Source organism: Octodon degus, unplaced genomic scaffold (genome assembly GCF_000260255.1).
Source record: "Octodon degus isolate 3935 unplaced genomic scaffold, OctDeg1.0 scaffold00010, whole genome shotgun sequence".
Classification (NCBI taxonomy): domain Eukaryota; kingdom Metazoa; phylum Chordata; class Mammalia; order Rodentia; family Octodontidae; genus Octodon; species Octodon degus.
Genome location: NW_004524586.1, coordinates 2,838,727 through 2,850,724, shown reverse-complemented (window position 1 = coordinate 2,850,724; position 11,998 = coordinate 2,838,727). Strand labels below are relative to the sequence as shown.

Below are 11,998 nucleotides of genomic sequence, written 5' to 3'. Positions count from 1 at the left end.
TGTGTGTGTGTGTGTGTGGAACCGGGGATTGAACTCAGACCCTTGCGCTTGCCTGGCAAGCACTTATTCTACTGAGCTGTCTCCCCAGCCCTCGTTTTTCTTTATGAGTCCTGGAAATTGAAGAACTCTGGTGTGAGCGCTAATACGGACATACTGTATGTGGGTCTATTCATGGGGTTGTAGGGGTCAGTGGGACCAGAGCCAGCATCCCTCTAAAGCAGCTGCTCACTGAGTTCCTTTCGCATTCTGAGCGTTCTGCGAGGCACCACAGCGGCCCTGTGAACAAGTGCCCACTTAGGGCATTTGCTTTCCTGTGGACTTTAGGGATCAGTGTAGCAGTTCCCAAGGTCAGTGCACACCTGCAGGGCAGGTAGGGAGGTTGAGTTTGTGCTCCTAGAGTTTCTGATGGAGTGGACCTGGGGAAGGGCCTTGGATTCTCAGCTGGTCTTAAGAGGGTCCCGTGTTGGGGCCCCATGAACCATGTTTTGAGATCCAGTGTGCTTGTGAGTTATGGATTTGGCTGATGGAACTAAAGGTGTGCCTACAGAACTGGCCCAAGTGGCTTAGTAAGCTGAGGTCATTCATGCACAAAGCAATGAAGAAGCTGCTGCTGCTGCTTCTTTTTTTTCCAGTACCAGGGATTGAACTCAGGACCCTGCACTTGCCAAGCAGGCGCTTATTCTACTGAGCTATCTGCCCAGCCCTTGGAAACTTCTTACTTGGCTTATTAAAGAAATCCTATTGGAGCATCAGGCAAATCAAAGCTGGGACTGACTGTTGCACCCTGGGCCAGGGCCTCTTCTCAAATCTCTAGATACAGTGCTGTGCAGTGAGGTGGGGACCAGGTCAGACATGACCTGAGGACTTGCATACCTTTCTGCCTTTAGCTTTCCAGCTTAGTCCCTGTTGAGAAATATGCTAGCTTGTCCTGCATGTACCCTCCCACCCTCCAAGCTGAACTAATAGATGAATTTAGAAGCCACTTTGGTTTGGGGGAAATGCAGGCAACTTGCCTTAGGCACAAAATATTTCTCAAAGAGTCGCTGGTAAACACTGGGTGTGGTGGCACACACGCGTGTAATCCCAGCGCTTGGGAGGCTGAAAACAGGAGGATCACTACCGAGTCCGATCTGTGTAGTGAGACCCTGTACTAAATACATTTAAAAAAAAAGTAGCAGGTAATATGAGCTGTATTTTTAGTGCACTTATACACTACAGTAAGTAGTTCTGTATGACCCTGTAGTTTAGCATTTGCAGAGCTCTAGGTTTCCATACTGACTTTGGACATACTTTGGGACATTGTCCTCAGTGTCTCAACCCTGAGTAATCAGCCTGGTGTAGACTTCCCAGAAGTTGGCCTGATAAATTCTGACTTAGTCCTAGGCAACAGTAAAAGGTTAGAAAGAAAGAAACTGCTTGGATTCTTCTCTGAAGGAGAAATTTTAAGGAGAGAAAGGGCCCAGTGGATGGCGTCCAAGCCATGACTCCAGTTCCTCTTTCATTGGCCGCTATTGATTCATTCAGGCTTTTAATTTTTTTTTTTTTTGTCAATAGCTGTTTGTATGATGTTCAGAAATAGGATGCAGAATAAAATTTGTTAAATGTTCAGTGCTTATGTGATCTACCCATATACCACACTGGGCATGTATGCTTTAAAGAGCTGTGTGCCTTATATTTTGTTTCTGAATATTCTGGCAGTGTTTTCATTATGTCATATCTCTATTAAATCGCTGTGGAGGGCCAGCCAGATAGCTCAGCGGACGAAAGTGCCTGCTTAGGCAGATGCAGGGACCAGGGTTTGATCCCCAGCGTGCCATGCCAGCCCCGCCCCCTGGGGCACACTGAGTCAGCGATTGAGACTGGGTGTGGTAGCGTGCACCTGTAATCTCAGCGCTTGGGAGCCTGAAAACTGGAGGATCACTATGAGTCCAGTCAGTGTAGTGATACCCTGTAGCCCCTGTCCTAAATACATAAAATAATAAAATAAATAAATAAATCACTTTGGAAGGGCAGTGCAGGTAGCTTAGCAGAATAAGCACCTGCCTGGCAAGTGCAAGGCCCTGAGTTCGATCGCTGGTATGCAAAACAAACAAACAAAAAGTCAGTGTGGAGATAAATTAGGAAAAGTGTAAATGTTTTCTACCTGCTAAATGGAGGAGTTGAGAAGGCACTTACCTACAAAATCATACTGTGCCTCTGAAAGTCTCGGCAAAATGTTTTAGTGCCCACCGCTGCTTCTCATTACCAGCAGTGGAACTTTCAGAAGAGGGAGCCTGACTGGGGCAGCTGGTCTTGAAGCCCCCGTGCGGCAGGAGCTGTCGTGGGTGCTGGGGCCCACACCCTCTCTTCTGATGGGCCAGTGTCCTCTTGTCCCGGTTGTTAGGTCAGCGGTGCTCTTGCTGGTAGGCGGCACGTGGCGTTTGCTGAGCACCTGCTGTGGGCAGGATGTTGTGCTGGGTGGTGACAGGAAGAAGCGGGAGGCGTGGCCTTGGCCTGGCAGGTGTATGCACAGTGAGTGAGCCCTGAGCAAGCACAGTAACTGCTCCAAGACTGGTAGTCCAAATCTTGTTCTTAAAGCCCTTTAAGGATGCCATTTGCCTTTGAGGTTTGTTTAATTCTAAAGTAGAAACTTTGTAGCATGTATAGCTATGATGGAAGAAGGTGTGTCTGTCCCCTTTCTACATTCCAGGGTCCTGTCTTCCCTTGTTTCAAGAGACTGCCTTCGCCCCAGTCTGTCTGTGAGCTCAGGCTGTTAGGGTCAGGATTCTCACGCATCTCTACTTCACTTGAATATTAGAGTGCAGGTGTCTCAGAGCATGGCAGGTAGTGGCAGGCGTCAGAAGCAAGCCAGAGGGGAACTGAGAGCAGCTCCTGAGAGCACCGTTCTTCCTCCTTGCTCTTAGCTCATCTTATACCTTGCCTTCATATTGTTTCACATTTCTCAACACAGTGTACTAAGCTTCCCTGATTTACCAATTAAACTGGCTCTCATTCGTGGATTGGATTTGGAATTGCATGGGTTTTGCATGTTCTTCTACTTTGATTTGAATTTGCTTTTTCAGTAACTTGATTGGCCCTGAACTACTACCAGGTACAACAACCAGTGGTCTGCTGAGGCTGTGAGCGCCACCTAACTCCCCTCTCTTCGCCCTTACTAATACAGACAAGAGCATAAGCGCCCCAGATTAAGCTTCTAACTGGAATTAATGGTGAAATGTCTTCTGGACTACATTTCTTTTTATAATTAAAATCTTTGTAAAGTTTTAGATTTCTTCTCTTCAAAAAGCACTAACTCTAGCTTTTGTGCATTTACAGTCAGTTACACTGTTTGTTTTCTTTTCAGGATTCCAGCCCTCTGCTAAATGAAGTTTCTTCTTCCCGCACTGCACCTGACCCCCAAGCCTTCCCCCCAGCTAGCAAGCCGTCATCTGCCTACCCCTCCACCACCATCGTCAATCCCACCATTGTGCTCCTGCAGCATAATCGAGGTAAGGTGGCCTTAGCAGGGGCCGCCCCAGCTCACGGAGTCAGCCCTGCTGCCTTCGGTGTCTCAGGCACGACGTCTGTCGTTCACGAATCCAGTTCCGTGCTTTCTGCCCCACTTTACCTCTTTCCGTGATTCCTGAGGTTTATCTCCGTGGGCAGATGGAGGTTGCTAACTCGAGATGATATCAAGGGTCTGAGAAGTTAGCTGGGATAATGTAATTATGTAGACCTTACCTTGGGTGTTCATGCTTTGCATAGAAAATCGAGCGGTGTTTTGGTGTTGTTTTGTTCTTAAATAGGATCTCTCTCCCTTTTTTTTTTTCTTTTCAAAACTGCTTTATTAACCTCACAGTATGTTATGAGCATCTTTCCATGCAATAGGCATAGTCTGCTACTGAAAGTGATACAGTCTGGGTCAAAAATAAACTCTGTTAGAAGCTGTCATAGGAGGCACATGCAAAGCCGTGACATCAAAAGGCTCACCATAGTACCTCACACACATAAGGTTAGGAAGCGGGTGTTTCCGAAGGTGTTTTAACTTCAGGGAAAACACCCAACTCAGGGCATAAGGCCGAAGGCGCTGTGATGCTCGTGGCGAGGACGATCACTACTAGCTGCCCGAAAGCTTTTCCGTGAGGCGTCTCACTCCTCCCAAACCTTCCCACATGCTCTTCTCGCATCCGTGCCCATGGCTCTCCAAGCCTATGCATCAGGTTCCCTCTTTCGTGCAGGATGGCTGCCCGACTTCGAATGTCCTTGGATTTGCATTAGGCACCCCGTATCCATCAGCTTCGCAAGGCAGGGCTGAGGCTCCCCTTTATTAGCATGTAGCTCCTTTTCATCTTTTTCTTTGTTTTCTTGCTGGGCATTTTCAGTGTTGAGATTTTCATCCCTAGTTCCTGCTTGGATTACATGACTCTTGCTTCTCTTATCTCGGACAGCTCCAGGCTGCCCCAGGCCCGCGTCCTCTGGGCGTAGGTAGGGCCTCTTAGACCTGGAGGCTGTGAGCCTCTCAACAGGATCTTGCTATACGGTTCAGGTTGGCTTGAACTCACTCTATGTCCAAGGCTGACCTCACACTCCTGGTGACCCTCCTGTCTTAACCACCTAGCACCAGGGTTTCAGACATGTGCCAACTGCAATCTAGCTGAAAATCTAGGTGTTTAAAGTAATGTCACCAGTGATTTAGTTCTTCGACATGATAACTTTCTAGGAAGCATAAGTTTGAATACCTAGTTTAAGAAAATAAAACAGATTGGATAGAAAACTTTCCAAAATATAAAGCATGCTTTTGAACCCCTGAAACGCACCCCTGGGCTCCTCCTTAGCACCCTGCGCTCTCCTCCTGGCCGCGCCTGCTCTGGCTGCTGCCGGGCACCGCCCTCTGGGACTGACTCCGCGGGTGTTGGCCGGCCCACACTGTGCAGTGGCGCGGCTCCGGAGGGGGTTTCTCGGTTGGCTTTTATAGTTTCTCTGTTTTGGCTGGTTTTGCTACATTCCCAAAGGGGCCTGGTGTGCTGTGGACCCCTCTGCGTTAAATTCCCGGACAGTGATTCTAAGTCCTTAGTTTTCCTTTCTGAAACTCCACAGAGGGATATACTTGCCTTTTACAAAAGCCCTTTGCAGTGTGAAAAGGAAAGTTTTCAGGCTGTGTTGCAGTGCGGAAGAGGCCTGTTCAGTGTGAATTTCAGAAAAAAAGTGGAGATTCACGCACGCTGCTCAGGCTCGCAGCCCGCGTCCGCTCTCCCTGGGACTCCCCTGCCGCCTGCCTCGTTTCCTCCCGTCTTGCCCCTCCCTTCTGCATCAACTTGGACGCAGCGAGATTGGAGTCTATTTTTAATTGTTGTTCATTCTAAATAGTTTTCTGTTTCCTGCTTCTAACTTGAAAAGTAGATGCATAAAACATTTTCTCTTACTTAGAATATTCCCACTTAAATCTTAAATAGTCGTTTCAGTGGTTTTATTTTTGAAGCATGTGGATTTTCATATTCATTTTCTCTCATGCGTCTGTGTACTTCAGAAAAACCCGGCTCCCGGCCTCCGCCCTGAACTTTGTACCAGCCCTCGCTTCTGCCAGCTGTGCCACCCTCTACTGGCAACAACTCTCCTGCCCAGAAAGTGTCTAGTGCAGGACAAAGTGAACGCTGCTTCTCTTCTTTATGACTCACTTAAGAGAAATCTAGTCAAGCAATTTAATTCCCAGAAGGAAAGACAGTTTCTTTAAAAATGGGATTTATTCTCAAAGCAACTTAAGTTCTTCTAAAATGCCAGTGTCAGCTGCTGTTGCCAAGCCCTCCTGACAGTCCTGGTGAGAAGTCTTTGGACGCGGCTGTGACTGCGGCTCCTCTTTGCTTCTGGAACAAATGAGTTCCTCTAATTTATCCAGATACCTTTGATTCTTGCTTCCTCTTTTGGCCAAATCCTGCCCTTGGGTTTTTAAACTCATAATTTAAAACTCACATGACACACATCCTTCAGAGAAGAACACAAATAATATTAGTTTTTTTAGAATTAAATGGGGCCTCCCATAAAGAGTAAAACCATATGTTCCCTAGCAGGTGGGGCAGGAAGGGTTGAAAAGAATGGGAGGCCAGCCCAACCCTGCATTACTAATCCTAAGTGGGGTCAAGGGCAAGTGCGGTGGTGCGACTTTGGAAATGACCTAACCTGGCATCTCTGCCTGAAATGCACAGGCTGCCCATGAGGACGGGGTAACTACTGCACAGTCTCTCCAGGGAATGAAAACTTTACTTTTGGAACTCTGCTTCAGTCATCTTAAAGTCCCCCTTGTCGCCTGCTTAGATGGACCCAGGGTATCATATGACAGTGTTCCCATCTCTCCAAGCCACCCGTTTGTCCACCCTAGGGACAAACGGAGCAGCCCCAAACCTCTGACCTTAGTCTCGATAGCTGTGGGCAGCACAGTCCCCTCCCTCCCTCCCTCCTGAGCTCTCCTCTCACATGCGGTAGACGACGAGGTACTTAGTGCCCACCTGGGGAGGAGGACTGGGATCAGAGACTTCCAGGACTGACAGGGGTGCCTGTGTCTCTTTGCTCTGGGCTTCTCAGTGCTTCTTATGCTTCAGATCCCCAAAGCTGTGAGCTTGCAGTTTCAGGCTGAGGAGCTCTGAGGAAAGGAAGAGGATGAGAGAGTGCGTTTTCGGAAAGCCTGCCAGTGTGCCAGCGCTTCTGACCACCGGAGGTTCCCAGACACATGGGCATACGAAACCGCCCAGGGATCACCCATCGCAGCTAGCTTCTTCCTTTGCTATGTAGCGCTGCTGAGAAACAGCTGCTACTTGTGTGTGACATCCTGTGAAAGATAGGCCATTCCACACCATACTCTTGCAAATTGCGCGCCTTCACGTCTGCTGGCTGTGGAGGACCCTGCCACCCCCCACTTCAGTAGGGTTGCAACCATAGTTCCCTGGAGGTACTGCTGCATACCTTGATGTTACCAATGAAGCAGCTGAAGCCAAGAGGTTATGTGGCTGGCCGCTGCCTTCTGCTAACTTGTTGGCAAAGCCTCACGTGGTGCTCCACTGGGCTTCTGCAGTCCAGCCCATGCAGACCCCATCCACACAGCAGAAGTGGACGTGGCCCTTCCACTCGCCGTGAGCTCCTGCTGCTCTGCTTGCTTTTGTTCACACTGATTCTAGCTGGAGGATGGGAATATGGCCAAGAGGGAGTGATGGCACCCAGGGACTGGCGAATGTTCTATTTTTGTCTGTGTGGCTGCTTTATACTTAGCAGCTGTGGAAGGTAAAGGTCATTTTTGTGTTTATCAAATAGCAAGTACACACAGGGCTCTCCAGTGGAGGTGTTGACTTCAGCTCCGTGGGGTGGCCCAGGAGAGTGAGAGACCATTAGACCTGCAGCATTGAGGGCAGCAGGGCGTGGTGACTGGGCTGGGAAGAACACTGGAGTAGGAGTTGGGGCTCCAGGTTCTGGATTTAGATCATTTTCAGTGCTCTGTTGGGTAATTTGGACCCCTTCCTAGGTCTCTGGTAAATGCTGATTGTTTTAGGATTTCTCACACACTCTGGACCCAGCCAGAGTGCTACAGCGACTAAGCCTGTACAGTGAAAAAATGATCATGCCTAACCCCCGGGGCTGTTGCTGTGTTAAGCGTAAGATCGCCTAAAGCAGAGTCTGGCATTTAGCAAGATCTCAGGAGCTGGCAGCTGCTATTCTTACGGTTCTAGTCACATTTCTCTCAAAAGATACTGAGCCTGGATCATATGAAGTCTGGTTGTGTGAAACTGGAGGAGTTGGGAGGATTTCCTTCAGTGATGAGATCATCTTAATGACATAGAACCTTCTAGAAGATAGGCAGGCCCATGTCTGGCGCTGATCTGGGGAGGGAGCTGGGGGATGTTTGGGACCCCAACTCTAGCTAGGCCATGCATTTTGGCATCTAAGCGCAAAGGACAGTGAGATTGCAGAATGCAGGGCCCTAACTACAGCAGCTAAGCCCAGACTTGCCTTGCCATGTACTGTATAAACCTCACACTGTGCTTTCTTTTCTTTTATCATAGAACAGCAAAAACGACTCAGTAGCCTTTCAGGTAAGTGAGAAATTAACTCTTGTTTCTGTTAAAGCTGGCTTTTAGTCACCAGCCCTTGTTCAGTCAACACAAATGTCTGAGCTCCTGTATGTATGGGGATCTGTGTTTGTTGCTGAATTGAAAAAAATGGTGACACAGGCATCGTTTCCACCCTCTGGAGCTCATTTCTGGGGTTAGTAAACCGACCTAGTGTCCATGTCCCGCAGAACTATGGTGAGTGCTGCAATGGTGAGGACAGGGTGTGCTGCCCGAGCGATAGAGGGCTCTGCTCTTCATACAGCTTTCAGGGCAGACCTCTGAAGAGGTTACCTTTCTGTTGCTGCGGTGACTATCCTAGGAGGTGCTGAGTCTGGGGCTGGAAAATGTGGGCAAGTTTGTTCTGAGTGGCAAACCCCTAGGCCAATAGATGACACTGGGAAGGAGGAGGGGTCTGTGTGAGTCTTCAGAGCAGCAGTTCCTGAAACTGCTTCTTTTTTTCTTTCTTTTGGTACCAAGGATTGAACTCATTACCTTGCACTTACCAGGCAGGTGCTCATGCTGTTGAGCTATCTGCCCAGCCCGAAAACTGCTTCTTGAATTTGAGCAGGCATCAGGGTCTCCTGGAGATCTTGTCAAAGCTCAGACTTCTGGTCCTTGTCTCTAGAGATTCAGGTTGGATGACTACAGAAAAGAATTTGCATCTTTAGTCAGCTCCACATGGTGTTAATCCCGTCCCCTCTGGGGCTGGGACTGTGAGTACTAAGTGGGCCATCAAGGCTGTGGTGGCAAAGAGTGACTCAGATGTCAGGGCCCAGTCCCTAAGGAAGTGTGCAGGTTTGTGCCGTAGTGTCAGTGTGAGGAGGGGCAAATGTGCTGCATCTGTGAGACATCCTAGGAAGAGGGCGATGGCTAGCTATTGCCACAGACATTTTGCTTGAAGGTCAGGAGACTGTGCTAACAAACAAGTGAGTGTGTGAGGTTGGCACTTGCTAAGTGTTTACTGGATGTGAATTACTGTTATCAGCAGGTGCCTCTGTTGATTCACTTGTCATTTTATTTAGTGCCTTCTTCGTTTCAGGCACAGAGCCAGGCTCTGGGGCTGCATCAGGGAATGTGCTGTCTGTAGTCAGCTAATGGTGTGATGTGATGTTTTGTCATGTGTCTTAGGTCATGTCCTTCTTGGGTAACCTAATAAAGGCAGTAGATTCATTCTTTATAAAAGCCATGTCTATGTAGACACATACACAGGTTCCGTGGACTTGCAAGTCCTCCAGAGTTGAGAACTCCTAAGCTGGCAAATAACCACAGCTGCCATTGTCTGAGCAGCTGCTACATGATTTCTGCATGACTTTTACCCCCCTGTCATTCTTGGGATTTTTGTAGCACCTGCGTAGGAAGGACATGGGGTTCCCTCCCACATGATCTTGGCCTTATCAGGACTTGGCCACAGGACCAGGACAGGCTGCGGTTGAGTTCAAGGTGCCCTTCACTGGGCTCCGCAAGCTGCCATGCTGCAGCTCACTGAATTCCCCGGCCCTCACTGAGGCTGCTGTGGACAGTGGCTCTGGGGAAAAAAATAGAAAATGGCTCCGGTGGACTCCTTTCTGTCTGTGGGATTTTGAAAGAAATAGTGGAATAGATGAAAAAAGCATCCAGCCATGTGTTAGGAGAGCCCAAGCGGGCCCTGGCTTTCCCTGCTCAGAGCTCTTGTCTTGGGGCAAGTGGCTCCGCCCTTTGGTTTCAGTGGTCTCGTGGAGGAAATGAGGACACTCTGCCTGGAGAAGTTGTCACATGTGACAGACAAGGAGGATCCTTTGTACGCTGGAAAGGGCCACATCCACCTCAGGGCTTCTCCGCCACCCTGGCAGGCCCAGCTGTCAAGCAGGCCTGGTGCTGTCGCCTCCCGTGGGTTGGGACAGATCCACTAATATTTCATAGTGAGCGTGGGACCGAGAGCAGGTACTCACCAAATTGTTAGTTTTCTGTTTAAATGGAAGTGTCATTGTGTTCAGGAGCCCCCAAAAGGCAGAGAGCAGACCGGGCTGGCCCGAACCGGCCTGGACTCCTGCCTTGGAGCAAATGAGGCTCACGTGGAGGCGGGACTCTGCGGCCACCAGCCTCCCTCCCTTTAGCAGAGCCTTCACTGAGTCTTGATGCTCAAAGAATGTTATCGGGGAAAGGAGCCTACCCGATTTAGGCCTGCGTGGCTCAGAGTCTCCTTGGAAGACAGGAAAGACTTAGAAGATAGGGAAACAAGGGCAGGATGAGGGCTACCACAGGTGTAGAGAGGCCACCCTCCTCTGGGGAAGTGTAGGCATTGCGGACATCCTCAGTTACAAAGCTCTGGGAAGGAGCCGGGGATGTAGCTCAGTGGCACAAGCACCTGCCTGGCAAAGGCAAGGTCCCGAGTTTGATCCCCAGTACCAAAGAAAAGCAAAAAGCAAATTTGAAAAAAAGGAAAATTTTAACTCTGCTCCTATAAATAGAGGCCCTGTCTGAAGTTGTCAGCAGTATCATTTATTTAGTAGTCTTTAAAAAAAAAAACACAGCATAATAGAAAACAACACCCCATCATCTGCAGGATTTTTGTCTGCCTGGTAAGAAGAGCAGGCTTTCACTGTAACATGGATGTTGGAAGGTGGCTCTGCTATCTGCACGAGACATTTGTCACTTTGCGTTTTCACTGTATAAAGTAACACTTTTTATTTGTTCCTTCCTACATCAAAATCCACTTAGTCAGGAACTACATGATAATAAACTTTGAAAGTAAAATCATTCTGGGCTAATTGTTATAGATCAAAAGGACTATGGGAAATCCCTGAACCATTATCCCGAGTCTTACAGTTAAAGGGATTGCTGTTGCAACCATCTGCCCTACTGATTTTTTTTTTAGAGAATTATTATAGGTCTAGAGACCCTTGGAAATTCATGTCTGTGGTCTGTTCCGCCTACAGCGTTAGAGTGATGAGCACCTTTGTGCACCAGGTGGAGTGGGGACCCGCTCGCCTGCCCTTCTTGGTCTCACTTAGGGAAGCTTTTCCAAGTGGCAGGAGCATGCTCAGAGAGCCAGATTAAGGATCGGCTCAGAATACCCCTGCGCTTCCTGCCACACGTGTGTCCTCAGTCTTCATTTGGAATTTCCTGGGAGCGTGAGGTCTTACCCTCTAGAGCCAGGCTGGCCCAAATCCTTTAAAGTAGATGGCGATTGTGCCCGCAGCCCCGTTTTTGAAGCGCTCACTGAGTTGCACATGGAACGTTTAGCAATCATCCTGCCACCCAGGTGGAGCATAAGTCACAGCAGTTTGTTTGAAATCAGGGCAAGAGTCACCCTGCTGGAAACAGTAAACCCGAGTGCATGGGCTGCCTGCTCCCGGCACGCCCAGCCCCCTCCCACGGATGCCTCTGACTCTCCCACACCTTCGCATGGACCCTCAGGTCCTCCTTTTTTTTGCCAAAGTACAGTGAGACCTCAGCTGAAAACTTTCTTTTTTTCATAATTTTGGGTCATCAATTGAATTAGAGGAGAACAGAATCAAATTTGCCCCTGAAGTCGGCATTGAACCTAACCATTAAATTTGATTTGCTGCCCGTCCAGTTTGGTTCGGAGAGGAAGCGTGGAAAGAATGGAGTTGGGGAGCTGGGGTATCACTGGCACAGTCCCCAGCCCAGTCAGTGAGCGCTTAACTCACTGCCACTCAACTCTCCACGCCCTTCATTCTCTCACGGGCCTTACTGATAGGACTTCAGGCCTCTGAGGCTTAAACCTTTTCCGTTGCCTGTAACATTTTCTTCTCTGTGCTGAATGCTCTTCCTACTTCCTGTTTATGCCTCTGTCCCTTTTCCTGCTCTCTGGCACCTGCCCTTCTGGGACTGTTTGCGCTCGGTGTTCCTGTGACTTTCCTCTTGTTTAATCCAGTGCCTCCTCTTCTGCTTCAGTTTTTGGGTAGGTGGTTTTTTTTTTTTTT

At 48.8% G+C, this 11,998-nt stretch overlaps 1 protein-coding gene and 1 long non-coding RNA gene across 2 annotated transcripts in view; one reads left to right on the top strand and one right to left on the bottom strand.

Moving 5' to 3' along the window:
* The window catches only part of Sorbs1 (sorbin and SH3 domain containing 1), a 261,970-nt gene that overhangs the window by 157,294 nt on the left and 92,678 nt on the right, over positions 1-11,998 (top strand). The window lies entirely within an intron of this gene.
* LOC111814998 lies at positions 3,830-7,152 on the bottom strand. The gene is made up of 3 exons (XR_002819825.1): positions 6,934-7,152; positions 6,448-6,613; positions 3,830-5,840 (listed from the first exon to the last, which is right to left on the bottom strand). It is a non-coding gene; the product is annotated as an uncharacterized LOC111814998 (long non-coding RNA).